Genomic DNA, 25444 nt, shown 5'->3' with positions numbered 1-25444 from the left:
CTGTTAATCTGACATTTCCCCTTTGTGTAGCTACGTTGAATGTGAGGGGTTTGGCATCCCGCAGGAGGCAGTGCCAGTTAAGCCGTCTCTTGTTGGAAAATGACATTGACATAATGGCAGTGCAGGAAACCAAAGTAGAAAGCGAAGAGCAAACGCACAGAATGGTCGAACCTTTCAGGTATAGGTATAATGTATGTGTGTCTCATGCTAGAGGCACTTCAGCGGGTTGCATGATACTCGTTCGAAAATGCACCGATATTGTAGCGCAATCTGTAGAGTCCAGTGATGATGGCAGGCTACTATTCATCGACTTTGGCATTTGTGGCCTCCTTTGGCGTACAATATGTGTGTATGCTCCGAATAACATTAACGAACGTGTAGAATACATAGATAACCTGAGAACATGCATGACGTACGAAAGGAACATAATTTTATTTGGAGACTTTAATTGTGTGTGCAGGCCGCAAGACAGAATCAACAGATTGACTTACCGCGATAGAAGTGCGACACTATTAAACGCGCTTGTAAACGAGCTTGAACTGGACGACGTTGGTTGTATTTTTGACGGTGACGAGCACGTACAGTATACGCACTACCAAGGTGTAAGTCATGCTAGACTAGATCGCATATATGTTCCGGCAGCTGCGATACCACACATTACTACATACAAAGTAAAGAACGTCACATTTAGCGATCACTGCTTGGTGATAGCGACACTAGGAACCAAGACAAAAGCGTCAAAGTTTAGTTGGAACTTGTGGAAATTAAATGATACACTGTTGGATGATGAAATTTTTGTTAAAAAAGTAAAGGAAAGGATAGAGGAAATATGTTCGGTTGAATCTTCCAATTTCACAGCGCTTTGGGAGCAATTTAAAAATGAAGTAAAGATTGCGGCGATTGAACGAGCTTGCGTGCGGCGCAGCATTGAAAAACAACAAGAGAAAGAACTTAGGAGCACGTTAGATTATATGATTGCGGTTGAGAGTGCTAACCCTGGACACTTTAGCAAGGAACTACGTGACCTTAAAGGTAAGCTCGAAGTGATAGATGAAAAGAAATATCGTGGAGCGATCGTCAGAGCACGGGCTGAAAGACTATGGCTAGGGGAAACGCCTACTAACCGGGCACTCGGGGAAGAAAAAAGGCAAGCAGTAAAAAAAGAGATAAAAGAAATAAGATATAAAAACGATGTGACGCGCGACAAGGAACTGATAGAGAAAGCGTTTGTTGAATGCTATCGAAAACTGCTAAGCCCAAAAATAAAAGATACAGAAGCCTTTCGAAACGAATTTTTGTCGCTCATGCCAAGGCTAGGCGCTGAAGTAAGACAAACGCTTGAACGGCCAATTAGTCTGAGTGAAGTAAAACAGGCCATTGATGAACTAAGCACTGGCAAAGCACCTGGGCCTGATGGACTAGGGGCTGCCATTTACAAATGCTTCAAGGAAGAACTGGCACAAGCGTTACATCGCGTGATAAATGAGTGCTATGAACAAAAAAGAGCACCTTTATCTTTTAGAAAATGTCATGTAGTACTCATTCCAAAATCGGATGATCCCAGGAAATTGTTGGATGTTGAGGCCTATCGACCTATGAGTCTTACGAATGTAGACTATAAAATATTTACAAAGGTGCTAGCCAAGAGATTGCAGAGCGTTATCGCACACCTCGTATTACCTCACCAGACATGTGGCATCAAAGGAAGGACAATCTACACAAATATACACACCGCTAGAACTATCCTAGAATGCTGTGACATGACTCAAGATAACATAGCTATGATACAACTGGATCTTCAGAAAGCATTTGATAGAGTTAATCATGACATACTACAGTTATTACTAGAACATTGTAATGTAGGTAGCGTTATCAAGGAGGGCATCAAGATGGTGTATGAAGAGTGTGCAGTAAACCTTATAATTAACAACACCGTAAGTGAAAACATTCCAGTACTGTCAGGTATAAAACAAGGGTGTGCCTGTTCGTCTCTTCTTTTTGCACTTTATTTGGAACCCTTATGTTTAAAAATTCGCATAAATAAAATGGTGCATGGTTACTCCTTTTATGCTACTGAAGTTAAAATACTGGCATATGCCGATGATATAGCTATATTCTGCAAAGACAAAGACAGTATTAAAGAAGCTGTTAAGGAAGCTACATCATTCTGTAGTGCTACCGGAAGTGCCATTAGCTGGGATAAATCTCTGGGCATTTGGCATGGAAATTGGGGGCAAGAGCCGGAGGCGTATGCAAACATGAGATGGACAAGTATTCCTGCTAGATACTTGGGGGTTCCTCTCCAACATTATGGAAATACTGCAGAATACTGGGCAGGAGAGACAGAAAGGCTCAAGGATCAGTCTGAAAAATGGGGACGGCATAACTTTTCTATGTTTTCCCGCGCTACAGTCTGTAATGTGTTTTTTGTTGCAAAAGTGTTTTACGTACTTCAAGTGTTCAGTATGAGCAGAACTTGTGTCCAAAAATTACACAGAGTGTTTGCCACCTATATATGGAATTCTACCTGGGAACGCACCAGTCGGTTAAACTTGTTCCTTTCGGTGCGACACGGAGGGCTTGGTCTGTGTCATTTATTTTTGAAACAAATAGTTTCAAGGTTTTTCTTTCTGATAGACCAGAGAGATGTTTTCTTGCGTACTGTTATACACATGAGGTTGTGTAATCATACCCCGGATTATATTGTCTCATCAAATGCAGATACGCGTGGAACACTGAGCAGTTTTTGGCGCGAAATAGTGTCTGCATATCAAGTACTGAAGCCACGGTTTTCCTTAGAATATTTGAGCGCAGTGGCACGTAAACGATTGTACAAAGATCTAATTGATGTGTTTTTACCAATACCGTTGTACCGCTCCATCTATCAACTAGGACCAGAACGAGACGTATTAAAACGAGTTCGAAAAATGCCAGTAAGAGCGTCATCTAAATCATTCTTTTTCCAACTGCACACGGGCACGCTCGCTGTAAAACCGTGGCTTCAAAGCAAAGGTATCTTTGTCCCATGGGGATTACACTGCCTGATATGTCGAAAGGAGGAAACGATAGAACACATCTTTTTGGACTGTCACGATGCTTTTTTCTTGTGGGACATCCTTAAACGGACACTTCAGAAAGATTTGCCAGTAACACCCTTTGGTATCCGATTCTTGCCATGTGAAGATCCAGATGAAATGCCATGCGACATGTTCATGTTACTGTGTTTGCATAGTGTGTGGAAAACGAGGATGGCGGTCAGAAATGCGGATGTCAACGCAAGATCGGCCATGCAAAACTTCAGTGAGAACTGTGTGTACATACGAGATGTTCTCAAAATCCAGAGGAACCCACCGGATTGGATACCTGTGCTCGATAAGCTGGCTTCTCTGAAGCCATTTTAGCTTCACACTCCAGCCATGAAAAGGCTCACGCGTCTTTTATTGTACTTGTAAAATTGTATTTAAGAGTTCTGTGTTTGGAAGTGCCAAACCGGTAATAAAGAAAAAAAAATCCAGCGTGGTCTAGTGGCTAGGATATCTGGCTCTCACCCAGGAGGCCCGGGATCGATTCCCGGCGTCAGAAAGTTTGGTTGTGGTCTCATGGTGTAATGGTCAGCGCTTTGGACTTTGAATCCAGCGATCCGAGTTCAAATCTCGGTGAGACCTTTCCAAAATCTTTTACTTGCTTTGGCGAATATTAGATGCCATGGCAGACCATTCGCACTGATTGAAGCCACCTTGCGCAGCGTGTTTCTCCGTTCCGGCGTGGTCTAGTGGCTAGGATACCTGGCTCTCACCCAGGAGGCCCGGGTTCGATTCCCGGCGTCGGAAAGGTTGGTTGTGGTCTCATGGTGTAATGGTCAGCACTTTGGACTTTGAATCCAGCGATCCGAGTTCGAATCTCGGTGAGACCTTTCCACAATTTTTACTTGCTTTGGCGAATATTAGATGCCATGGCAGACCATTCGCACTGATTGAAGCCACCTTGCGCAGTGTGTTACTCCGTTCCGGCGTGGTCTAGTGGCTAGGATACCTGGCTCTCACCCAGGAGGCCCGGGTTCGATTCCCGGCGTCGGAAAGTTTGGTTGTGGTCTCATGGTGTAATGGTCAGCACTTTGGACTTTGAATCCAGCGATCCGAGTTCAAATCTCGGTGAGACCTTTCCAAAAATTTTTACTTGCTTTGGCGAATATTAGATGCCATGGCAGACCATTCGCACTGATTGAAGCCACCTTGCGCAGGGTGTTCCTCCGTTCCGGCGTGTTCTAGTGGCTAGGATACGTGGCTGTCACGCAGGAGGCCCGGGTTCGATTCCCGGCGTCGGAAAGTTTGGTTGTGGTCTCATGGTGTAATGGTCAGCACTTTGGACTTTGAATCCAGCGATCCGAGTTCAAATCTCGGTGAGACCTTTCCACGTTTTTTTACTTGCTTTGACGTATATTAGATGCCATGGCAGAGCATTCGCACTGATTGAAGCCAACTTGCGCCACGCGAAGCTCCGTTCCGGCGTGGTCTAGTGGCTAGGATGCCTGGCTCTCACCCAGGAGGCCCGGGTTCGATTCCCGGCGTCGGAAAATGGGGTTGTGGTCTCATGGTGTAATGGTCAGCACTTTGGACTTTGAATCCAGCTATCCGAGTTCTAATCTCGGTGAGACCTTTCCACGTTTTTTTACTTGCTTTGACGTATATTAGATGCCATAGGAGAGCATTCGCACTGATTGAAGCCACCTTGCGCAACGTACAGCTCCGTTCCGGCGTGGTCTAGTGGCTAGGATACCTGGCTCTCACCCAGGGGGCCCGGGTTCGATTCCCGGCGTCGGAAAATGGGGTTGTGGTGTCATGGTGTAATAGTCAGCACTTTGGACTTTGAATCCAGCGATCCGAGTTCAAATCTCGGTGAGACCTTCACACGTTTTTTTACTTGCTTTGACGTATATTAGATGCCATAGCAGAGCGTTCGCACTGATTGAAGCCACCTTGCGCAACGTAAAGCTCCGTTCCGGCGTGGTCTAGTGGCTAGGATACCTGGCTCTCACCCAGGAGGCCCGGGTTCGATTCCCGGCGTCGGAAAATGGGGTTGTGGTCTCAAGGTGTAATGGTCAGCACTTTGAATCCAGCGATCCGAGTTCAAATCTCGGTGAGACCTTTCCACGTTTTTTTACTTGCTTTGACGTATATTAGATGCCATAGGAGAGCATTCGCACTGATTGAAGCCACCTTGCGCAACGTAAAGCTCTGTTCCGGCGTGGTCTAGTGGCTAGGATAGCTGGCTCTCACCCAGGAAGCCCGGGTTCTATTCCCGGCGTCGGAAAATGTGGTTGTGGTCTCTTGGTGTAATGGTCAGCGCATTGGACTTTGAATCCAGCTATCCGAGTTCAAATCTCGGTGAGACCTTTCCACAATTTTTTACTTGCTTTGACGTATATTAGATGCCATAGCAGAGCATTCGCACTGATTGAAGCCACCTTGCGCAACGTAAAGCTCCGTTCCGGCGTGGTCTAGTGGCTAGGATACCTGGCTCTCATCCAGGAAGCCCGGGTTCTATTCCCGGCGTCGGAAAATGTGGTTGTGGTCTCATGGTGTAATGGTCAGCACTTTGAATCCAGCGATCCGAGTTCAAATCTCGGTGAAACCTGTCCACATTTTTTTACTTGCTTTGACGTATATTAGATGCCATAGGAGAGCATTCGCACTGATTGAAGCCACCTTGCGCAACGTAAAGCTCCGTTCCGGCGTGGTCTAGTGGCTAGGATACCTGGCTCTCATCCAGGAAGCCCGGGTTCGCTTCCCGGCGTCGGAAAATGTGGTTGTGGTCTCATGGTGTAATGGTCAGCACTTTGGGCTTTGAATCCAGCGATCCGAGTTCAAATCTCGGTGAGACCTTTCCACGTTTTTTTACTTGCTTTGACGTATATTAGATGCCATAGCAGAGCATTCGCACTGATTGAAGCCACCTTGCGCAACGTAAAGCTCCGTTCCGGCGTGGTCTAGTGGCTAGGATACCTGGCTCTCACCCAGGAGGCCCGGGTTCGATTCCCGGCGTCGGAAAACGTGGTTGTGGTTTCATGGTGTAATGGTCAGCACTTTGGGCTTTGAATCCAGCGATCCGAGTTCAAATCTCGGTGAGACCTTTCAACATTTTTTTACTTGCTTTGACGTATATTAGATGCCTTAGGAGAGCATTCGCACTAATTGAAGCCACCTTGCGCAACGTGAAGCTCCGTTCCGGCGTGGTCTAGTGGCTAGGATACCTGGCTCTCACCCAGGAGGCCCGGGTTCGATTCCCGGCGTCGGAAAATGTGGTTGTGGTCTCATGGTGTAATGGTCTGCACTTTGGGCTTTGAATCCAGCGATCCGAGTTCAAATCTCGGTGAGACCTTTCCACATTTTTTGACTTGCTTTGACGTATATTAGATGCCATAGGAGAGCATTCGCACTGATTGAAGCCACCTTGCGCAACGTAGGGCTCTGTTCCGGCGTGGTCTAGTGGCTAGGATACCTGGCTCTCACCCAGGAGGCCCGGGTTCGATTCCCGGCGTCGGAAAACGTGGTTGTGGTCTCATGGTGTAATGGTCAGCACTTTGGGCTTTGAATCCAGCGATCCGAGTTCAAATCTCGGTGAGACCTTTCAACATTTTTTTACTTGCTTTGACGTATATTAGATGCCTTAGGAGAGCATTCGCACTAATTGAAGCCACCTTGCGCAACGTGAAGCTCCGTTCCGGCATTTCGGCTTTCTGCCGCGCTAGCGAGCGGACGTGCCGATCATGAGCTCCGTAGGAGCGGCTTCAGCGGCCCAGCAGGGCCGCGGTACCAGGAGTTTTGCCTCAGAAGACCCGGAATACCAAGTTTTGCTGCCTCAATTGCCGACAGGTCGGATAGTTTTAAATACAGTTTTTCTGCATGCGGATGTGCGTGCCAGGCCGTATCGTGTGGAACATTTCCGAGACGCGTTGGCTAGCTTAGGCCTACTTGCCGATGTCATCGCCCTAGGGGCGTATCAGATGAGCCACGTTTGGGCGGTTACTTTCAAGAGCGACGAAGGCGTGAAAAAGCTTTCAAGCGCCAAGAACCTCAAGGTGAATGAACATCGGTGCATTGTCGTTGATCCTGCCAATCAGGCCGTGCGGCTGAAGTTGCATTGGATGCTTCATAACGTGTCGGACGAGGATATACGGACAGCCCTGTTACCGTTCGGAAAGGTCACGGACGTTTTCCATGAAAAGTGGCGTGTTCAAGGAGTTCAAGATAAAGCATCGTCGACACGGGCGGTGTCCCTGGTTCTGAAGACTGGTATGACCGTAGAAGACCTGCCCCATCAACTTCGTGTAGCTGGTGAGCAGACCCTAGTTGTGGTACCGGGCAGAGCACCCCTTTGCCTGAAGTGCCGAAACACCGGACATGTCCGACGTGACTGCCGCGTCCCGAAATGTGCAGTATGCCGTCGCTACGGCCACCAGGATACGGAATGTGTTAAGACTTACGCATCCGTCGCAGGACCTGCGCTTCGAGAGGACGTGGCTGACCTGTTAATGGATGAGGCTGACGTTGATGAGGCTTCCCGCGTGCTAGTACCACCGGCGGACATAGTTGCAACACCTTATGTGCCGGCTGCTAAAGCCACGAAGGTGGTAAATGTGCTGCCTACGAGCCCGAAAGATGCAGTGCAAAGGCCATGCGACGAAGGAGCCAAAGAAGAATCGGCCGCAAAATCCGCCACTGCCGAGGAGGCCGCCACGGAGCACGGACCGGCAACTCCCTTGATGGACGTCGAAGAATCGAGTGCAAGCAATGTGGCTATGAAAAGAGCGAGGGACTCGACCGGCAACCTGGACGGCAGCCTGGACGGCAACCTTGACAACGGGGCCAAAGACGAGCCGCCGCCAAAAGCGCAGGCGGGTCGTCGTGTGCCCGTGCGCCCGAAGCCAAACATCCCGCCGGACAGACGGCCGGCGGCAAAACCGCCTAAGTAGGACTCGGCGCCTACTGGGGCGCCCGGACTAACGTCGTGAAGAGATGGCGTCCTTTTTGGAATCGGGCTTCGCGTACGCTCTAAAGGTACGCGTGTGGATCGAGCGGTTTTCAGTGCAAAAGTTATGCATGAAAATTTTTCTACAGTGTGTCTGGATCGCTTGTTCTTCAGCGACACCGTGCGATCGGCTTGCTTTTGCAGATAAATGGCGGTGAAACTAGAGAGAGCACTGAGAGTTGCCACGTTAAATGTCCGTGGCCTTGGAGCGCGAAGGAGGCAGTATCAAATTAGCCGCTTGTGTATGGAGAAGGAACTCGATGTAGTTGCCTTACAAGAAACTAAGGTCGAAACCCAAGAGCAGACCGATCGCATGGTGACGCCTTTCACGGCGCATTACAATGTGTGCGTGTGCCATGCGAATGGCACATCAGGCGGATGTGCGTTGTTAATACGGAAGAGTGCTGGTATTATTGAAGAAAGTGTAACTGTTTCTGAAACTGGCCGCTTGCTTATTGTAGATTTTTCTTTTTCCCACGATTTGTGGCGGCTCGTATGCGTTTATGCGCCAAACAATGTGAATGATCGATTTTTGTTTTTTGAATGTATCGAGCAATATCTAAAATGTGATCGCTTTGTCATATTACTTGGTGATTTTAACTGTGTGTGTTCTCCGGAAGACCGACTAAAAAGGGAAAGGGTTCGCGATAAAAGTGCTCTCCTTTTGAGCAGACTAATTGAAGACCACAACTTAGAAGATGTGGGCCTAGTCCTCACTGATGGTATGATTCCGCAGTACACGCACATTCAGCGAAATAGCCGAGCAAGGCTGGACAGAGTGTATGTTTCTGACGACTTGATCACCCTTTGTAATAGTTATAACGTCGCACCGCAATCGTTCACGGACCATAGCCTGGTAAGCTTCTCGATTGGGGAAAAAGTTAAAAGAACACGATTCAACTAGAACATGTGGAAATTCAACGAAAAGCTGCTTGATGATGAACCATTTGTGCGCAGAGTTAAGGAAAAGATAACAGAGTTGATGACAAATGAGGGTGAATATTTTACTGCCACATGGGAGGAATTTAAGATTCGAGTTAAGTTCATTGCAATAGAAAGAGGAAGCAGCCTTCAGCACGATAAATTACAGAAACAAAGAGAGCTGCAAAGACAGCTAGAATATCTGTCAAGCGCACAAAATGCGGGTCACGATCTATTAGCTGAAAACGTAAAGAAAGTAAGACACGAGCTTGAAGTTATCGACGCCGAGCGATACAAAGCAGCAGTTATACGCGCTAGAAGCGAACGCCTATGGATGGGTGAGATACCAAACAAACGGGCAATGAGCGATGAAAAGCGTCACGCGTCAAGAAATGAGATCCAACAGATACGTCTTCAAAACGAGGTGACGTCAGACGCTTCGTCGATTGAGAAAGCTTTTGTGGAACACTATCGCGAATTGTTCGGCAATGTGACTCCTTCTGGACTGGCCTTCGAGAGTGAATTCATGAGCGAGATGCCAAGGTTGGATGACGACGTTAGAGAAAGTCTTGAGAGACCAATAGCTGTGTCCGAGATTGAAAGGGCGATAGAAGAACTGCCATCAGGCAAATCGCCAGGGCCGGACGGCCTAGGCGCCGCTTTTTACAAGGCATTCAGTCAGGAGTTTGCGTGTATATTGCACCGACTACTCTCAGAGGCGTATGAATTTAAAAAAGTACCACCCTCATTCCAGACTTCGCACATAGTATTAATTCCGAAAACCGATGAACGGGAAAAGCTCCTTTCAGTAAGTTCATACAGACCGATAAGTCTGACCAACACAGATTACAAAATATTTATGAAAGTACTGGCTCGACGATTTCAAAGCGTGATTCAGCAGCTTGTAGGGCCACACCAGACGTGTGGCATTAAAGGCCGCACCATTTTCACGAACACCCACATTGCAAGGAATGTGCTTGAATGTTGCGATGCCATTGGGGGTCGGGTGGCCATGTTGCAGCTAGACCTTGCGAAGGCGTTCGACCGGGTGTCACATGAGGTGCTTTTCGCTATACTGCAGTACTGTAATGTTGGGAGCGTCATTGTAGATGGCGTTAAAATGGCTTATGAAGACTGTTACATGCAGCTTATAGTTAATAAGTGTCTTAGTTCGCGGGTGCCACTCCGCTCGTCTGTACGGCAAGGCTGTCCCTTGTCTCCCTTGCTTTTTTCCCTGTACCTCGAACCCTTTTGTATGGCAGTCATACGGAATGAAAACATTCGTGGTTTTAGGCTGCACGCCGCAGAAGTTAAAATGCTAGCTTATGCAGATGACGTCGCCGTCTTTTGTGAAGACAGGGAAAGCGTGGTCGAGGCTGTCCGCCTTGCAAGATCCTTTTGTAGGTACACTGGTGCCCAGATAAACTTCGAAAAAAGTGTTGGGATATGGCATGGAAGCTGGGACGCGACACCCACAAAATTCGCCGGTATGCAGTGGACTACAGTGCCTCCACTGTATCTAGGAGTGCCCCTTGAGCACTATCGGGACTCGACACAGTTGTGGACCGGCCAAATAGAATCAATGAAAGAAAAGATAAAAGGATGGCAGGGCCGGGGATTGTCAGTGTTTGCACGTGCTTCAGCTTGCAATATATTTTTAATTGCCAAAGTTTGGTACATACTGCAAGTAATGTTCATGTCCCGTGTAAACGTTCAAAAAATGCATCGAGTGTTTGCTACCTTCATCTGGAACTCCACTTGGGAGCGATCCAGTCGAACAAATCTTTTTCGCACAGTTCGAAATGGGGGCCTTGGGCTCTCACACTTGTTCATTAGACAGATCGTATCGCGGTTCATCTTCCTGCGAGATGAAAGAAATGTTTTCCTCCGTACGGTCATTCAGGCGAAAGTGGCAACAGAACTGCCTGAATTTGTTGTGTCCACATCTAGTGCTATCACTAGAGCGACTGGGTACTATCGTGAAGTCGTTGCATCTTTTAGAATACTCTGCGCACGTTTTTCGCTGGAGTACTTGTGCTCAGTGAGAAGAAAGAAACTGTACGCAGATTTAGTTGACAGTATGTTACCTATCCCACTGTATAGGAGTGTTTATTGTGGAGGCCCAGGAAAAGATGTGCTGAAACGAGTCAAAAGGATGCCTGTAAGACCTGCTGCGAAAACTTTCTTTTTCCACCTACACACGAACACCCTCCCCGTTAAAGTATGGCTAGAACAGAAAGGAATATTCGTACCCTGGCCTACCGATTGCCGGCTGTGTAAAAAGCCTGAAACAATTGAACACGCCTTCATTGAGTGTTGGGACGCTGTCTTTCACTGGGACATCTTGCAGCGCACTCTTAAAAAAGAACTCCCCATAAACCCCTATGGAATTCGGTTCCTTCCAGTTGAAAGCGATGACGGGCCACCGTTCGACATGTTCATGTTGCTGGGTCTCCACAGTTTGTGGAAAACAAGAATGGCTGTACGTCATGCTGATGTGAATGTGTGCTCTGCGCGAGAGAACTTCATTGAAAGTATGTCACTATTACGAGAAGTGTATCGTGCACAAAGCGAAACCCCAGACTGGGTTAGCATCCTTGATGAGCTGGTGTGCCTCAAGAAATTTTAGCGACCATCCCACCTGATGTGATGTGGGTGCACTGTGTATATGGATTTGTTTTTTTTGTGTGTGTTAATGTCTAAGCAGGCAATAAAGAAAAAAAAATCCGGCGTGGTCAAGTGGCTAGGATACCTGGCTCTCACCCGGGAGGCCCGGGTTCGATTCCCGGCGTCGGAAAATGGGGTTGTGGTCTCATGGTGTAATGGTCAGCACTTTGGACTTTGCATCCAGCGATCCGAGTTCAAATCTCGGTGAGACCTTTCCACATTTTTTTTACTTTCTTTGACGTATATTAGATGCCATAGAAGAGCATTGGCACTGATTGAAGCCACCTTGCGCAACGAAAAGCTCCGTTCCGGCGTGGTCTAGTGGCTAGGATACCTGGCTCTCACCCAGGAGGCCCGGGTTCGATTCCCGGCGTCGGAAAATGGGGTTGTGGTCTCATGGTGTAATGGTCAGCACTTTGGACTTTGAATCCAGCGATCCGAGTTCAAATCTCGGTGAGACCTTTCCACAGTTTTTTGCTTGCTCTGACGTATATTAGATGCCATAGGAGAGCATTCGCACTGATTGAAGACACCTTGCGCAACGTAAAGCTCCGTTCCGGCGTGGTCTAGTGGTTAGGATACCTGGCTCTCACCCAGGAGGCCCGGGTTCGATTCCCGGCGTCGGAAAATGTGGTTGTGGTCTCATGGTGTAATGGTCAGCACTTTGGACTTTGAATCCAGCGATCCGAGTTCAAATCTCGGTGAGACCTTTCCACATTTTTTTACTTTCTTTGACGTATATTAGATGCCATAGAAGAGCATTCGCACTGATTGAAGCCACCTTGCGGAACAAAAAGCTCCGTTCCGGCGTGGTCAAGTGGCTAGGATACCTGGATCTCACCTAGGAGGCCCGGGTTCGATTCCCGGCGTCGGATAATGGGGTTGTGGTCTCATGGTGTAATGGTCAGCACTTTGGACTTTGAATCCAGCGATCCGAGTTCAAATCTCGGTGAGACCTTTCCACATTTTTTTTACCTGCTTTGACGTATATTATGTGCCGTAGGAGAGCATTCGCACTGACTGAAGCAACTTTGCGCAACGTAAAGCTCCGTTCCGGCGTGGTCTAGTGGCTAGGATACCTGGCTCTCACCCAGGAGGCCCGGGTTCGATTCCCGGCGTCGGAAAATGGGGTTGTGGTCTCATGGTGTAATGGTCAGCACTTTGGACTTTGAATCCAGCGATCCGAGTTCAAATCTCGGTGAGACCTTTCCACAGTTTTTTGCTTGCTCTGACGTATATTAGATGCCATAGGAGAGCATTCGCACTGATTGAAGACACCTTGCGCAACGTAAAGCTCCGTTCCGGCGTGGCCTAGTGGTTAGGATACCTGGCTCTCACCCAGGAGGCCCGGGTTCGATTCCCGGCGTCGGAAAATGTGGTTGTGGTCTCATGGTGTAATGGTCAGCACTTTGGACTTTGAATCCAGCGATCCGAGTTCAAATCTCGGTGAGACCTTTCCACATTTTTTTACTTTCTTTGACGTATATTAGATGCCATAGAAGAGCATTCGCACTGATTGAAGCCACCTTGCGGAACAAAAAGCTCCGTTCCGGCGTGGTCAAGTGGCTAGGATACCTGGATCTCACCCAGGAGGCCCGGGTTCGATTCCTGGCGTCGGATAATGGGGTTGTGGTCTCATGGTGTAATGGTCAGCACTTTGGACTTTGAATCCAGCGATCCGAGTTCAAATCTCGGTGAGACCTTTCCACATTTTTTTTACCTGCTTTGACGTATATTATGTGCCGTAGGAGAGCATTCGCACTGACTGAAGCAACTTTGCGCAACGTAAAGCTCCGTTCCGGCGTGGTCTAGTGGCTAGGATACCTGGCTCTCACCCAGGAGGCCCGGGTTCGATTCCCGGCGTCGGAAGATAGGGTTGTGGTATCATGGTGTAATGGTCAGCACTTTGGACTTTGAATCCAGCGATCCGAGTTCAAATCTCGGTGAGACCTTTCCGCAGTTTTTTACTTGCTTTGACCTATATTGGAAGCCATAGGAGAGCATTCGCACTGATTGAAGCCACCTTGCGCAACGTAAAGCTCAGTTCCGGCGTGGTCTAGTGGCTAGGATACCTGGCTCTCACCCAGGAGGCCTGGGTTCGATTCCCGGCGTCGGAAAATGTGGTTGTGGTCTTATGGTGTAACGGTCAGCACTTTGGACTTTGAATCCAGTGATCCGAGTTCAAATCTCGGTGAGACCTTCCCACAATTTTTTACTTGCTTTGGCGAATATTAGATGCCATGGCAGACCATTCGCACTGATTGAAGCCACCTTGCGCAGCGTGTTGCTCCGTTCGGCGTGGTCTAGGATTGCACTTCCGGCCGCGAAAGCCTACGGACGTATTTTTCATGTGCTCCAACGGAGCGGTGTTAGCGGCCCAGTTTAGCCGCGGAAACGTGGACGACATGGAAGACAGCCAGGACTACCAAGTGCTCCTGCCTGCTTTGCAAAAAGGTCGTATTGTTTTGAATACACTTTTTTTTTGCACGGTGACCTACGAGCAAGGCCGTACAGAATCGAAGACTAACGGGATGCCCTTGGACGTTTGGAACTACTGCCTGAGGTTGACGCCTTAGGAGCATTTCAGATGAATCATGTGTGGGCTGTCGCGTTCAAGAGCCATGAAAGCATGAAGAAGCTGTTGATTGCGCCGAATATTACTGTGAAAGGCAGAAAATGTCTGGTAGGAGACCCAAACAACCAAGATGTCCGAGTGAAAATCCACTGGGTCCTCCCTAATGTGACGAACGACGACGTACGTGTGGCCTTTGAGCCACACGGCGAGGTTATGGAAACGACAAAGGAGTGCTGGCGTGTCCTTGGCATTTCTGAAAAAGGTACGACAACGCGCGTGCTGAACCTCAAGCTGAAGGCCGGGGTCGCGACTGAAGATATTCCATATCAAGTACGTGTCGCTGGGGAGCCTGCTCTCGTAGCTGTTCCAGGCAGGGCGCCACTTTGCTTGCGCTGCCAGGGTAAAGGGCATATCCGCCGCGACTGCCGGATTCCGCGATGCTCACGGTGCCGACGCTTCGGCCATGACGTAAGCGAGTGCGTGCCCACGTACGCAAATATAACGGGCCACAGAAAGGACGCTGACATATTGGATAATATCATGGACGAGGCTGAAGCTGAAGAAGCAGCTGCCACGGTGACGAAGGAAAAAAACCTGTGGAAACACCTCCGGCAGCGGTACAACAACGTGAGCCAGCTATTGAAACAATAAAGTGTGAAAAAAATCTGGCCGGTGCAAACAGTGACGACGCGCACAACAATATGAATGGAAAATGCCATCAAGGGAAACCTTCTAGTGAAGCTATGGTGACGTCGCCAAATGAAATACCGGCAGTACAGTGTCAAACAATGGAAGGCGTTGTAGAGGCGTCGGCAAAGCGCATGCACAGCGACAGTGTCGGCGAACCGGACCATCTGGGTGGTGCAGGTGGTGGGGGGCCGCCTTTGAAAACGGCGTTCACGCGACGAACGTCGTTAAAGCCGAAACCGAACGTTTCTCCTGATAGACGCCCGGTGGATAAACCGCCGAAATAAAGGCGGGGATCCGCTTCCCCTTGGTGAGTGAGCAAGATGGCACCGAATAAGCGACGCCGCCTAGACGATGCTGTCCCGTCCAGCTACCGAACTTCGGTTGAGGAAGCAGGCGAAGGGCAGCGAGTTCATCCTGACCCACTACTGCCACAACTGAGTGAAGACTCCACTGCATCCTTGCCTTCTGGGGTAAACACTGCCCGATCCGAGTGCTCTTCACAAATTAGGGACGAAAAACTTGTTCTTCCCTTGCGTGTTGACACTTTGAATGTACGGGGATTGGCGACTAAGAAACGGCAAAATCAACTTTATCGACTTTTTCTGGAAAATAACTTGTACATGGTAGCCGTACAAGAAACAAAGATAGAACGTGAGTAGCAGATGGATCGAATGGTGGGAACTTTTCGTTCAAGTCTCGGTGACACCTTCCCGCAATTTTTGCCTGCTTTGGCGAATATTAGATGCCATGGCACAGCATTCACACTGATTGAAGCCACCTTGCGCAGCGTGTTGCTCCGTTCCGGCGTGGTCTGATTACACTTCCGGCCACCACAGTGAACGATCGTGCAAGCATGTGCTCCCTCGGAGCGATTACAGCGGCCAATGGCCGCGGAACTAGGTCTTCTGACAAGCAGGCTGAAGATTACCAGGTTGTTTTGCCGCATCTACCCGCAGGTGATTCCGTTTTGAATACGGGTTTTTCGCATGGTTGCCTAAAGGAAAGGCCGTATCGTTCCGAGCATTTCCGCGATGCACTCGACCGTCTTTCACTGCTGCCGGAGGTGGTTGCCTTTGGGTCATACCAATTGAATCACCTGTGAGCAGTGACGTTCAAGGACGAGGAAGGAAAGAATAAGATACTGGCTGCAGACACCTTCAATGTCAAGAATGAGCGCTGCATGGTTATAGACCCCTGCGACAGAGGAGTACGCCTGAAGCTCTACTCCCTACTCCATGGTGTGCCGGACGACGATGTGCGAACGGCTCTGGCGGTCTTCGGAAAGGTAACTGAAATCATAAGAGAGAAATGGAAGGTGAAAGGCTGCATTGATAAAGGATCAACAACGCGCTCCGTAACACTAAAACTGAAAGTGGGCGTCACCATCGAAGATCTGCCTCATCAACTTCGCGTTGCTGAAGATGTCGCACTCGTCCACGTTCCAGGCAGAGCTCAGCTCTGCCTCCAGTGCCGCGGCATCGGCCACATACGTCGGGAGTGCCGTGTTCCACGTTGCGGGCTCTGTCATCGCTATGGCCACGACGAGACCCAGTGCGTGCGCTCCTACGCCAGCGTAGCAGGCCCAGCCCGGAGGGATTTGGTTTCCGAGCACATGATGGACGCAGTTGATGCTGAAGAAGGTACTAGAGAACATGGCGAGGAAGGAAAGACTGAGGCAGCAGTGCCTCTGCACACCCCAGGCGGAGACGCTAACGAGCCGAGTAGCGAGGAAGATCCTGGGCCTATCGCTACCGTAGCGAACCTGGACACACCGAAAGAAGACACAAACAACACCCAAGACCACAGCAGCGATTCTTTTCCGGAAAACACGAAAGCCACAGAGGAAATTTCCACAGATGTCAATATGGCAGCGTCTGGCAGCGGACCTGCAAAGAGAACCCGAGAGGAAACTGGAGACACTTGTGCAAGAGGTGATGGAAAAAGCACCGTAGAACCTCCCACAAAGGCTGCAACGTCCAGACGGCAGCCTTTCAAGCCAACGCCAAACCTTGCGCCGGCCCGACGGACTAATTCAAAACTGCCGCCTTCTTAGCAGCAGCTTTTTCCTTTTTTTTCCCTTGGACAACCCCGCTCAGTCAGCGGAGTACTTGTTTGCGTTAATACCCTGGAACAGCCACATATATGGAAGCCTTGTCAGCCCATGCCCTTGTTTGACGTAAAAATGTGAGTAAAATATTGGCAATAATCCCAACTTGATATGGCAGCAAACTGTAAAAATGCCTTGCGCATCGCAACTTTTAATTCAAGAGGCCTTTCTGCACGAAGACGGCAATATCAACTAAGTCGCATTCTCTTAGAAAGTGATACAGACTTGTTAGCGGTCCAAGAGACCAAAATCGAGAGTGAAGAACTTACTGATAAAATGGTTGAAGTCTTCCGTAGCAGATATAATGTATGGGTGAGTCATGCAGTTGGTAGGTCCGGTGGTTGTGCTATCTTTATTCGAAAAAGCATTGGGGTTATTGAATCTGTGTCTAGTAGTGAAAATGGCCGGCTAGTATTTTGTGATTTTGTTTTTGCTGAAATTGCGTGGCGTGCTGTTTGTGTCTATGCACCGAATAGAATCAATGAGCGGCAAGTTTTTTTTATACTGTGCGACCTTGTCTAGAAAGCGAAAGGAGTGTATTACTTCTTGGCGACTTCAATTGCGTATGTCGACCTGAAGATTGATCGAGTAACAGAAATCATAGAGATAAAAAAGTGCAGAAGTATTACGCGTAATGATTGAGGAGAATGAACTCGAAGATATTGGCTTAGTGTTCACCCATGAAGACCAAGCAAAGTACACTCACTTTCAGAATATGTCTCATGCTAGATTGGATCGAATTTATGTGCCTGCTGAATTTGTACCTTTGTGGTCCCATTACCATACGCAGCATGTGAGCTTTAGTGATCACTGCTTAGTCATGATTACTTTAGGTACAAAGAAAAAAGTGTCAAAGTTCAACTGGGGGTTGTGGAAATTCAACAACAAATTGCTATACTACAGGATGAAATTTTTGTTGCAAAGATAAAGGAATATATAAACGGTATGCAGCTGAATCAAACATGTCATTTTATACCGGTGTGGGAACAGTTCAAGATCGACTTCGAAATCGCCGCTTTGGAAAGAGCAAGTATTTTAAGGCAGAAGGAAAAACAGCAAAAAAGGAGCTGCATATTGCGTTAGATTACATGGTCAGCGCAGACAATGCTAAGCCCGGGTGGTTCTCGAAATAAATAAAAGAAGTAAAGTCGAAGCTTGAGATCATAGAAACAGAAAAGTATCGCGGCGCAATGATAAGGGCGCGGTGCGAGCGGCTATGGTTGGGTGAGACTCCCACAAAGCGCGCGCTCAGCGATGAGAAGAGACATGCACTATCGAAGGAAATTAGTGAAATCAGTTTTCAAAATAACATTACTCGAGAGAGTGAAATGATAGAGCGTGCCTTTGTTGAATATTACAGAAAACTTTTTAGTCATAAAGCATGTGACACTGAAAGGTTTCAAAGTGTTTTTCCGCCGCTCATGCCTAGTCTTGATGACGAGACAAAACAGTCATTTGAAAGGCCAATAACGGTCGTAGAAGTTGAGCAGGTCATAGACGATCTCAGTCCTGGTAAATCACCTGGCCCAGATGGTCTCAAGGCAGCTGTATACAAGTTCTTCAACAGTGAAATGGCAGAATTTCTACACCGAGTTATTGAAGAGTGTTATGAAAAGAAACTAACACCACCGTCCTTTCGAACATCCCACGTCATACTCATTCCAAAAACTAATGACCCGGTCAAACTGCTTTCAGTAGAAACATACCGACCGATAAGTTTAACGAATACTGATTACAAGGTCTTCATGAAAGTTTTGTCTCGCCGTTTCCAAAGTCTTGTAAAGTCCCTTGTAGGTCCGCATCAGACATGCGGAATTAAAGGAAGATCTATTCTTACAAATATCCATGTAGCAAGAACTGTTCTTGAATGTGGCGATTCCACGCAGCATCGGGTTGCTATGCTTCAACTAGATTTGAATAAGGCATTTGACAGAGTCGGTGCACGAAATATTGCTCCTTACACTGAACCACGTCCAATGTAGGAACTTTAGTTCTAGAGGGCGAGAAAATGGTGTATGCCAAATGTACAGTGAAACTTGTGATTAATAGGAAACTGAGTGAAAGTATTTGCGTTGAAACTTCTGTAAAACAAGGCTGTTGTTTATCATCCCTCCTTTTTGATCTTTACCTCGAACCCTTTGGTTTAAAAGTACTTGCAAATCCGATTATTCGGGGCTACACTTTTTTCAATACTGAAGTTAAGGTCCTTGCTTACGCTGACGATATAGCAGCCTTTTGCGAAGATGAAAGAAGCGTGCGTGAAGTTGTACGAGAGGCTAAGGATTTTTGTACAGCAACAGGAAGCGTGATTAGTTGGTCAAAATGTGTTAGCTTCTGGCATGGCAACTGGGAACACGCTCCAGACACGTTGTGCAACATACAATGGAACACCACTCCGGATAGCTATTTGGGAGTTCCACTGAAACACTATAAGGATAGCAAGGACTAGTGGGTAGATGAAGCAGGAAGAGTTAAGTTACTAACAGAAAAATGGGGGGGGGGGACATAATTTTTCTATGTTTTGAAGAGCCGCTGTTTGTATTGTGTTTCTAATTGCTAAGTTGTATTATGTACTGCAGGTGATAGGAATTACTAGAGTTTCTGTACAAAAACCGCATAGGGTGTTTGCAGTTTTTATCTGGGGGTCCACTTGGGAGCGCATGAGCCGTTGCAACCTTTTTCATCAAGTTAGAAACGGGGGCTTGGGACTATCACATTTATTTTTCAAGCAGATTGTGACGAGATTTTTTTTCTTGCGTGAACAGGCTGACGTTTTTCTTTGTACTGTAATCCAAGTGCGGTTACAGGATTCCTTGCCAGACTGCGTAATATCAACGTGTTGTTTGAGGCCCGCAGTCTTATCTGGCTACCTACGAGAAGTTGTATCTTCGGTGCAGATTCTTAGGGCAAGATTCTCCTACGAGTACCTAACGAGTGTGACACGTAAGCGTTTATACAAAGACCTGCTTGATGTTCTTTTGCCGATTCCTGTGTACCATGGGTTGTACCAGCTGGGCCCTGAGCGTGACGTCCTCAAGCGTATTAAGCGAATGCCAGTGAAACCTTCAATGAAATCTTTCTTTTTCCAACTGCATACCGGCACACTACCTGTGAAGCCATGGTTACACAGCAAAGGCCTTTTTGTTCCATGGTCTGACAATTGCTCAATTTGTAGACAACCGGAAACAATTGAACATTTTTTTCTTGACTGCCATGACGCGATATTTCTATGGGATGTACTTCAAAGGACATTAAAAAAAGACCTGCCTTTAAGCCCTTTCGAAATTCGGTACTTACCTTGTGCTGAACCAGAAGGTGTACCCAGTGATATGTTCATTGTCATGTGCGTGCACAGAATCTGGCGAACAAGAATGGACGTCAGACATGCGCATTTGTATCCCCAATCGGCAAGACACTATTTCGTAGAAGCTTTCATTTATATTAGGGATATTTATAGGGCCCTAAATGATCCTCCGGAGTAGATTACTGTTTTTGATGAATTAGGCAAAATTAAGCCATTTTAAAACATACGAACTAGCCGAATGGCTAGGGATTTGATGTATTTTTGTTTGTTGTTATGTTTGTACAATGTTCATCACAAGGTAATAAAGAAAAAAACTCGTGGCTGAGTGGTAGCGTCTCCGCCCCATACTCCGGAGACCTGGTTCGATTCCCACCAAGCCCGCCTTGCAAGTTGTTTTTATTTATGAATTTCATTCCGGGATTTTTTGCTCATGGCCAACGCCGCCGACACCGACGACACCGGCTTTCCTGCGACACGAGCTCCTTAACGCTGTCGCGTTAATAGCTGCGGAGAGACTACGAGTGGCAAGATGTTCTTGGCTTGAGATGGGGGCGGGAGGGTCCCGTCAGCCCAGGGCTCCACTTGCTGCTCTGCGGACCCGGTCAATCAGACTCACCTGATCTTCTAGGCTCTCGATGGCCAGCAACCCCTCCCACCGCTCCGGTGTAGGGTGTTGCATGTGGGTATGGCATGGATGGCCTGACATGCCCACGTGATATGGTACAGGGTGGTTTAGGTGAGCACCATGGGCAGCGAGGAGGGTATGCCGTCCCTCGTGTGTCTTGAAAGCGGTCTGCCACGTGGCTAAAGTGCGCTCCCGCGCTAGCTTCATCTTAAAGCGATCTGCGATGTTTTCAGAGTGCGCGTAGTGCTGGTAGCGTCGTATTCGCTGCGCTTTCGATGCTTCGTACGCGTTGAAGCGGCAGATGCACGGAGGTCAAGTGACCCGCGGCTGCTGCCATGATTCCTAACTCCAGCATTTTCACAGACAGTTCACTAATTCACCGAGCGATGTGTGTTCATGCTTACCTGTGCGCGTATGACACTGCTGGCTAATTCAGTTAAAACACGTTGACGGGTTAGTTGGTTTGTATCCATGATAGAATGTGTAAGCGCGACTGAACAAGGACGTAGACAAAAGCAGACACACAATGACAGTGCTGTCTCCGTGTGTCTGTTTCTTTCTGCGTCCTCGTTGAGTCACGCTTACATATTCTATCATTGTTAATTTAGTTATTAAGCGAATGTTTACAAGTTTATACGGCCGATGGAACTACTATCCTCACTTCTTACAGCTACCTAATAATTTGCTATCGCAATCGGTTCTTCGCCTTTCGGGTGGAACTGCGAATTTTCCTCATATGCACCAACTCAACTGCGTGCGTAAGCACAAGTTACTAATCTAAGCTGGGCTTGGGTACCATTTCCAGTATATGATAAAATAAAGCGTGCATGTGTATGGGCCTAAAATTTATGGTTTTACAATATCCTACCTGGGTGGGTAGTAAACTTGCGTAAAAAATGCAGCACACTGACCAAAACCGTGGCTAATATAGGGAGCAGGCATTCTGCCGGTGTAGACTCACTTGAAAATTTTGTTAGGAGTTCGTCCTTATTTGCTGCCTTCGATTACATAACTAATGTCGACATAACTGTGAAAACACGTGTTGAGAATATACTCATGACAGCCAATAGACACCCTTTATATTGTTATGGGCTTAAAAGTAGTCACAATGTATTTACAGGATATATAAAATAATGGTATTAGTAATGGTAATCTTGTAATATGTACAAGATGGTAGACAGCGCGCGAAGTCGAGAGCGTCGTCTTCCGACCGAAGCGTCCTCGTCAGCGTGTCACATGACCCCGGTGACTGAAGCACCGGCTTGGTGCTGGTTAGGAGGCGGGCGAGTGGTACGACTTAAGACGCGCGACGTGGACCACGTCGGAGCGATGCTGAGCCACGGTTGGCTCAAGAGGGGCGATTTCGTACGTGGCGTCAGTTACTTGACGCAAGACACGGTAAGGGCCAGAGTATATATAGCGTGAAAGTAACTTCTCCGAGAGGCCAACGCGTCGCGACGGGGACCAAAGGAGAATCAGGGTGCCCGGTGTGTAATGGACGACACGATGTCGGGCGTCGTATAAGCGCCGCTGATTGTCCTGCGACACCCGCCGTGGTTGCTCAGTGGCTATGGTGTTGGGCGGCTGAGCACGAGGTCGCGGGATCGAATCCCGGCCACGGCGGCTGCATTTCGATTGGGGCGAAATGCGAAAACACCCGTGTGCTTAGATTTAGGTGCACGTTAAAGAACCCCAGGTGGTCAAAATTTCCGGAGTCCTCCACTACGGCGTGCCTCATAATCAGAAAGTGGTTTTGGCACGTAAAACCCCAAATATTATTATTATTATTGTCCTGCGACTACACAAGTCGACGTCGGGCAATATGGCGCGCTTCTTGTGCTTTGAGTATGTCTTCATGGGCGCATTCAGATGTGAAATTCAGACTAGCAGGCAGAACTGTGTCTGAACGTAGCGTAGGGTCGTGGCCAAGCATGAGCAAGAATGGAGAGAAGCCTGCGGTGTCATGGCGAGACGAATAATAGGCGAAAGTAACCAACGGCAACGCAACGTCCCAGTCGCGGTGGTCAGCAGAGACATACATGGATAAGCATGTCTGTGAGGGTTCGGTTGAGACGCTCGGTTAATTAGACCGTTCGTTTGTGGATGATAAGCAGGAGCAAGTTTGTGTCTAGTCGTGCACGACTGTAGAATGGCACTGACAACATTAGAAAGTAGCGGCCTCAGTCGGTGAGGAGCTGTGGAGGGGGACCATGGTGAAGGATGACGTTCTCTACGAGGAAGTCAGCGACATCGGTTGCACAGCTTGTTGGAAGAGCTCGTGTGATTGCATATTGGGTGGCGTAGTCCATTGCTACAGCAATCCACTTGTTTCCCGAAGCAGACGTAGGAAAAGGGCCTAATGGATCAACACCTACACGGAAGAAGGGTTCAGATGGTACGTCAAATGTTTGAAGGCGGCCAGCATGGAGTTTTGTCAGCTTTTTGCGCCGTTGACAAAGGTAACACGCAGAAACATAACGGCAGAGGGCACGGTATAGACCAGGCCAAAAGAAGCGCCGACGAACGCGGTCATAGGTCCGTGACATGCCAAGGTGACCAGCAGCCCGGACATCATGAAGCTGGGCGAGAACAGTCCGACGCAGATGCACAGGCACAACGAAGAGTCGGTCAGGGCCGTCCGGGCGCATGTTAGGGCAGTACAATATGCCATCGTGAAGTTCAAACATGCGAAGGAAAGGATCAGGCGTCGTTGAAGTGAGCCTTTGAATAAGATTTTGTAAGGTGGCGTCCTGGCGTTGTTCCGCTCCGATATCACGAATAGCAGCCAGAGAGAGAGAGAGAGAGAACGGTGACAGGGACGCCGGTCGCAGAAACGTCAGGTGGGTCAACAGGATGGCGCGACAAGCAGTCCGCATTTTGATGTGACCGGCCGGTCTTGTATACAACTGAATAGTTGTATTCTTGAAGGCGCAGAGCACAGCAGCCAAGGCACCTGAAGGATCTTTCAGGGACGAAAGCCAACACAGAGCGTGGTGATAAGTGATGACTGTGAATTGCCGGCCGTACAAATAAGGGTGGAATTTGCCCACTGCCCAAACGAGAGCCAGACACTTAGAACGACAGACAGCTGAGCTAGTTGGTGAGGATTCATTATGCAAAAAAAGAAGTAAGGTGTGCAGACAGGACACAAGAGTAGAGAAGTGGACAACACGAACGCCGACTATCAACTGAAGGGAGCACTGAGGCGAAAAAAGAAAGAAGACACAAAACTCATCTGCGCAAGCTCAGGAATGGTAACACCACGTGTCAGTCGGGTACACGTGTGGGCCTACGTGAGAGATAACAGTTAAGGCACTTAATCTCTTCCTTATGTAAAGTAATCGAAGGCTGACTCACGCACGCACTTCCACCACTATAGATATGCCATGCCTCTACCATCAGACGCATATCTTCATTCTTATGCCTGTACAATATCGCGCATTCATCTAACTCTGGTGTGCAGTTACAATGTTGGCAATGTAGGGAAAGATTAGAAGGCGATCCACCGCTTAACGACCTTTTATGTTTCGTTAGCCTCTGATTGATACACCGTCCCATTTGCCCTACGTAGAACTGGCCACAGCTAAGGGGAATTTTATAAACCACACCCATACGACAGTCAGTAAAACTGTTGTTCTTATTGTGCTTCACTGGACAAATATCTGTTCGTTTTTTGCCTTTTACCTGCTCCTTTTTTCTCTGTACGGCAGCGCATATCTTACCTAGCTTATTGGGAGCAGCGAAAGCAACATTAACCTCATATCTACTTGCAACTTATTTAAGCCTCTGCGACACTGAATGAATATACGGAATAACCACTACTTTTATTTTTTGCTATTACTGCTTTCTGTAATCACGTCCGTCCCTCTAGAAACTGAATTCTTTAGGCGCTCAGCCACAGTGGTCACTGCTACACTAGGATAACCTGCTTCTAATAGGCGCCGTACCTGCGCATTAAAACTGGCGCTCATTTTGTGCATGCAGAATCTGGTGAGAGAAGACTTAAGGCACGATATGGCAATTCCGTTTTTTACTACTTTGGAATGCTTGGATTGGAAGTTTAGCAACGGCTTCGAAGATCTTGGGGAGTACTGCCAACAAACATGATTTTGTTCGAAGACCAAGGAAATGCCAAGAAACTGAATTACGCGTCGCTGGAGAAATTCCTTGGTAAACTTTAATCCTCCTCCATAAAGTTTAAATTGCTCACCTACTGAGGTAGCAGCGGAATCGAATTCTTCCCTATTGCAGAAAATCAGGTAATCATCAACGTAACGAAATATCTTGATGACGCTATCACCTAAGGCTTCCTCTAAGCAGTTGTCAACCTTACTCAGGTAAATATTGCTAAGAATAGGGGCAACCTTTGAGCCAATACAAATGCCTGATTTCTGCAGAAGAACGCCATCTCTCCACCCAATCAGCGTCGACTTCATGTACACTGAAAGAATTTCTAGAAAAGCTCCCGTGGAAACACCGCGTCTGTCAATAAAAGCCGACTCTTGCACTTGTTCTTTAACGCACTCA

At 47.9% G+C, this 25444-nt stretch overlaps 37 non-coding genes across 37 annotated transcripts; all 37 read left to right on the top strand.

Moving 5' to 3' along the window:
- Positions 1–3510: 3510 nt before the first annotated feature.
- On the top strand, positions 3511–3582 carry TRNAE-CUC (transfer RNA glutamic acid (anticodon CUC)). Its single transcript has one exon. It is a non-coding gene; the product is annotated as a tRNA-Glu (tRNA).
- An 11-nt stretch (positions 3583–3593) lies between these two features.
- TRNAQ-UUG (transfer RNA glutamine (anticodon UUG)) lies at positions 3594–3665 on the top strand. The gene has a single exon. It is a non-coding gene; the product is annotated as a tRNA-Gln (tRNA).
- Positions 3666–3758: 93 nt separating this feature from the next.
- On the top strand, positions 3759–3830 carry TRNAE-CUC (transfer RNA glutamic acid (anticodon CUC)). Its single transcript has one exon. It is a non-coding gene; the product is annotated as a tRNA-Glu (tRNA).
- An 11-nt stretch (positions 3831–3841) lies between these two features.
- On the top strand, positions 3842–3913 carry TRNAQ-UUG (transfer RNA glutamine (anticodon UUG)). Its single transcript has one exon. It is a non-coding gene; the product is annotated as a tRNA-Gln (tRNA).
- A 92-nt stretch (positions 3914–4005) lies between these two features.
- TRNAE-CUC (transfer RNA glutamic acid (anticodon CUC)) lies at positions 4006–4077 on the top strand. The gene has a single exon. It is a non-coding gene; the product is annotated as a tRNA-Glu (tRNA).
- Positions 4078–4088: 11 nt separating this feature from the next.
- Positions 4089–4160, top strand: TRNAQ-UUG (transfer RNA glutamine (anticodon UUG)). Its single transcript has one exon. It is a non-coding gene; the product is annotated as a tRNA-Gln (tRNA).
- A 176-nt stretch (positions 4161–4336) lies between these two features.
- On the top strand, positions 4337–4408 carry TRNAQ-UUG (transfer RNA glutamine (anticodon UUG)). Its single transcript has one exon. It is a non-coding gene; the product is annotated as a tRNA-Gln (tRNA).
- Positions 4409–4501: 93 nt separating this feature from the next.
- Positions 4502–4573, top strand: TRNAE-CUC (transfer RNA glutamic acid (anticodon CUC)). The gene has a single exon. It is a non-coding gene; the product is annotated as a tRNA-Glu (tRNA).
- Positions 4574–4584: 11 nt separating this feature from the next.
- Positions 4585–4656, top strand: TRNAQ-UUG (transfer RNA glutamine (anticodon UUG)). Its single transcript has one exon. It is a non-coding gene; the product is annotated as a tRNA-Gln (tRNA).
- A 93-nt stretch (positions 4657–4749) lies between these two features.
- On the top strand, positions 4750–4821 carry TRNAE-CUC (transfer RNA glutamic acid (anticodon CUC)). Its single transcript has one exon. It is a non-coding gene; the product is annotated as a tRNA-Glu (tRNA).
- An 11-nt stretch (positions 4822–4832) lies between these two features.
- TRNAQ-UUG (transfer RNA glutamine (anticodon UUG)) lies at positions 4833–4904 on the top strand. The gene has a single exon. It is a non-coding gene; the product is annotated as a tRNA-Gln (tRNA).
- Positions 4905–4997: 93 nt separating this feature from the next.
- TRNAE-CUC (transfer RNA glutamic acid (anticodon CUC)) lies at positions 4998–5069 on the top strand. The gene has a single exon. It is a non-coding gene; the product is annotated as a tRNA-Glu (tRNA).
- A 417-nt stretch (positions 5070–5486) lies between these two features.
- Positions 5487–5558, top strand: TRNAE-CUC (transfer RNA glutamic acid (anticodon CUC)). Its single transcript has one exon. It is a non-coding gene; the product is annotated as a tRNA-Glu (tRNA).
- Positions 5559–5727: 169 nt separating this feature from the next.
- On the top strand, positions 5728–5799 carry TRNAE-CUC (transfer RNA glutamic acid (anticodon CUC)). Its single transcript has one exon. It is a non-coding gene; the product is annotated as a tRNA-Glu (tRNA).
- An 11-nt stretch (positions 5800–5810) lies between these two features.
- On the top strand, positions 5811–5882 carry TRNAQ-UUG (transfer RNA glutamine (anticodon UUG)). Its single transcript has one exon. It is a non-coding gene; the product is annotated as a tRNA-Gln (tRNA).
- A 93-nt stretch (positions 5883–5975) lies between these two features.
- On the top strand, positions 5976–6047 carry TRNAE-CUC (transfer RNA glutamic acid (anticodon CUC)). Its single transcript has one exon. It is a non-coding gene; the product is annotated as a tRNA-Glu (tRNA).
- An 11-nt stretch (positions 6048–6058) lies between these two features.
- On the top strand, positions 6059–6130 carry TRNAQ-UUG (transfer RNA glutamine (anticodon UUG)). The gene has a single exon. It is a non-coding gene; the product is annotated as a tRNA-Gln (tRNA).
- Positions 6131–6223: 93 nt separating this feature from the next.
- TRNAE-CUC (transfer RNA glutamic acid (anticodon CUC)) lies at positions 6224–6295 on the top strand. Its single transcript has one exon. It is a non-coding gene; the product is annotated as a tRNA-Glu (tRNA).
- An 11-nt stretch (positions 6296–6306) lies between these two features.
- On the top strand, positions 6307–6378 carry TRNAQ-UUG (transfer RNA glutamine (anticodon UUG)). Its single transcript has one exon. It is a non-coding gene; the product is annotated as a tRNA-Gln (tRNA).
- Positions 6379–6471: 93 nt separating this feature from the next.
- Positions 6472–6543, top strand: TRNAE-CUC (transfer RNA glutamic acid (anticodon CUC)). Its single transcript has one exon. It is a non-coding gene; the product is annotated as a tRNA-Glu (tRNA).
- Positions 6544–6554: 11 nt separating this feature from the next.
- On the top strand, positions 6555–6626 carry TRNAQ-UUG (transfer RNA glutamine (anticodon UUG)). The gene has a single exon. It is a non-coding gene; the product is annotated as a tRNA-Gln (tRNA).
- A 5048-nt stretch (positions 6627–11674) lies between these two features.
- Positions 11675–11746, top strand: TRNAE-CUC (transfer RNA glutamic acid (anticodon CUC)). Its single transcript has one exon. It is a non-coding gene; the product is annotated as a tRNA-Glu (tRNA).
- Positions 11747–11757: 11 nt separating this feature from the next.
- On the top strand, positions 11758–11829 carry TRNAQ-UUG (transfer RNA glutamine (anticodon UUG)). Its single transcript has one exon. It is a non-coding gene; the product is annotated as a tRNA-Gln (tRNA).
- Positions 11830–11923: 94 nt separating this feature from the next.
- TRNAE-CUC (transfer RNA glutamic acid (anticodon CUC)) lies at positions 11924–11995 on the top strand. The gene has a single exon. It is a non-coding gene; the product is annotated as a tRNA-Glu (tRNA).
- Positions 11996–12006: 11 nt separating this feature from the next.
- TRNAQ-UUG (transfer RNA glutamine (anticodon UUG)) lies at positions 12007–12078 on the top strand. Its single transcript has one exon. It is a non-coding gene; the product is annotated as a tRNA-Gln (tRNA).
- A 93-nt stretch (positions 12079–12171) lies between these two features.
- TRNAE-CUC (transfer RNA glutamic acid (anticodon CUC)) lies at positions 12172–12243 on the top strand. The gene has a single exon. It is a non-coding gene; the product is annotated as a tRNA-Glu (tRNA).
- Positions 12244–12254: 11 nt separating this feature from the next.
- On the top strand, positions 12255–12326 carry TRNAQ-UUG (transfer RNA glutamine (anticodon UUG)). The gene has a single exon. It is a non-coding gene; the product is annotated as a tRNA-Gln (tRNA).
- Positions 12327–12502: 176 nt separating this feature from the next.
- Positions 12503–12574, top strand: TRNAQ-UUG (transfer RNA glutamine (anticodon UUG)). The gene has a single exon. It is a non-coding gene; the product is annotated as a tRNA-Gln (tRNA).
- A 94-nt stretch (positions 12575–12668) lies between these two features.
- TRNAE-CUC (transfer RNA glutamic acid (anticodon CUC)) lies at positions 12669–12740 on the top strand. Its single transcript has one exon. It is a non-coding gene; the product is annotated as a tRNA-Glu (tRNA).
- An 11-nt stretch (positions 12741–12751) lies between these two features.
- On the top strand, positions 12752–12823 carry TRNAQ-UUG (transfer RNA glutamine (anticodon UUG)). Its single transcript has one exon. It is a non-coding gene; the product is annotated as a tRNA-Gln (tRNA).
- Positions 12824–12916: 93 nt separating this feature from the next.
- Positions 12917–12988, top strand: TRNAE-CUC (transfer RNA glutamic acid (anticodon CUC)). Its single transcript has one exon. It is a non-coding gene; the product is annotated as a tRNA-Glu (tRNA).
- An 11-nt stretch (positions 12989–12999) lies between these two features.
- Positions 13000–13071, top strand: TRNAQ-UUG (transfer RNA glutamine (anticodon UUG)). The gene has a single exon. It is a non-coding gene; the product is annotated as a tRNA-Gln (tRNA).
- A 176-nt stretch (positions 13072–13247) lies between these two features.
- Positions 13248–13319, top strand: TRNAQ-UUG (transfer RNA glutamine (anticodon UUG)). The gene has a single exon. It is a non-coding gene; the product is annotated as a tRNA-Gln (tRNA).
- Positions 13320–13413: 94 nt separating this feature from the next.
- TRNAE-CUC (transfer RNA glutamic acid (anticodon CUC)) lies at positions 13414–13485 on the top strand. The gene has a single exon. It is a non-coding gene; the product is annotated as a tRNA-Glu (tRNA).
- Positions 13486–13496: 11 nt separating this feature from the next.
- TRNAQ-UUG (transfer RNA glutamine (anticodon UUG)) lies at positions 13497–13568 on the top strand. Its single transcript has one exon. It is a non-coding gene; the product is annotated as a tRNA-Gln (tRNA).
- A 93-nt stretch (positions 13569–13661) lies between these two features.
- On the top strand, positions 13662–13733 carry TRNAE-CUC (transfer RNA glutamic acid (anticodon CUC)). Its single transcript has one exon. It is a non-coding gene; the product is annotated as a tRNA-Glu (tRNA).
- An 11-nt stretch (positions 13734–13744) lies between these two features.
- TRNAQ-UUG (transfer RNA glutamine (anticodon UUG)) lies at positions 13745–13816 on the top strand. Its single transcript has one exon. It is a non-coding gene; the product is annotated as a tRNA-Gln (tRNA).
- The last annotated feature ends 11628 nt before the right edge of the window (positions 13817–25444 follow it).

Source organism: Dermacentor variabilis, chromosome 7 (assembly GCF_050947875.1).
Source record: "Dermacentor variabilis isolate Ectoservices chromosome 7, ASM5094787v1, whole genome shotgun sequence".
NCBI lineage: Eukaryota > Metazoa > Arthropoda > Arachnida > Ixodida > Ixodidae > Dermacentor > Dermacentor variabilis.
This window is presented reverse-complemented; position numbering and strand designations above follow the sequence as displayed.